The sequence below is a fragment of the Benincasa hispida genome, unplaced genomic scaffold (genome assembly GCF_009727055.1).
Source record: "Benincasa hispida cultivar B227 unplaced genomic scaffold, ASM972705v1 Contig578, whole genome shotgun sequence".
NCBI lineage: Eukaryota > Viridiplantae > Streptophyta > Magnoliopsida > Cucurbitales > Cucurbitaceae > Benincasa > Benincasa hispida.
Genome location: NW_024064942.1, coordinates 25,310 through 26,546, shown reverse-complemented (window position 1 = coordinate 26,546; position 1,237 = coordinate 25,310).

Sequence of the window (1,237 nt, the reverse complement as noted above, 5' to 3'; positions counted from 1 at the left end):
ACAAAATCTTTCGGAAAGATAAACTTGTCCATTTGCACGAGTACATCCTCTATCTTGCCCTCAGGATGCTTTATTAATCTATCGGCCAACTGTAACGTGATCGTGGTTGGTCTTGCGTTGTCGATATCCAGCTTCTTAAAAATCGACAAGGGCATTAGATTTATACTTGCCTCTAAATCGCACAACGCGTTTCCAACCATCTTTCCTCCTCTTGTGTGTGGCAATGTAAAAATCCCAGGATCCTTTATTTTGGTGGGGATATTGTTTTGAAACAGTGCACTACATTCATACGTTAGCACAACTATTTCATTTTCCCCGATCTTTCTTTTATTAGCAAGAATATCCTTGAGAAATTTTACATAACTTGACATCTGCTCTAGTGCCTCTATTAAGGGAATGTTAATGTGTAGTTGTTGGAGAACGTCCAGAAACCTCTGAAATTATTTGCTATCATCTTTCTTCTTCAGCCTGGATGGGAAAGGTGGAGAATCCTGCCTTTCTTCTTGTTTAATTGGCTGTTTGTCAAGATCCTGTTCTTGTTGTGTTTCATTAATTAGAGGTTGCGTTGTTTTAGAATTCATGTCTTGAGGAGCTTCATCTTTTGTAGGAGAACTTACTTCTGAACTAGTGCTTTTTCCACTATTAGTTGACTGATCATTATCAACAGTCAAATCTACTGGTGTTGTTGTCACATCTGGTATTGATGGCATAAAGGTTGTTGTTTTGCCACTTCTCACTGTCACTGCATGACATTGTTCTTTACCTCGTGGCCCCGATTCTCTTGAATTTTTATTCTGCGTACTGGGCGCTTTCTTCTTTAATTCCCTAACAAGCTGATCAATCTGCTCTTCTAATTCTTTAAGGGATTTAGTTTACGATTGTCTCATTGCCTCGCTCTTTTCAATATAATGTTTTAACGATGTCTCCAGAGATGAGGTACTGCAAGAGGTATCATATAAGAACGGTTGGTTACAGGGTGGTATACCTTGAGAATTACCTGGGCTACAGTATGGAGTAATGAAGACCAAAGGCTTGCCTCTATCCCCTTATAACAGTTCTGATCGAAACTATGGCGCCTATGGATGTGATTCCCGTTCCAACTTAAAGTTGGGTGATCCCACCAACCAGGATTGTAAATGTTGCCAAACGATTCATCTAAGCAAAATATACGGGTTGTTAATTCCATGGGCAGACTTCTACTGAATGTCCCTCTCCACATTGGATGCAATTCATTGCG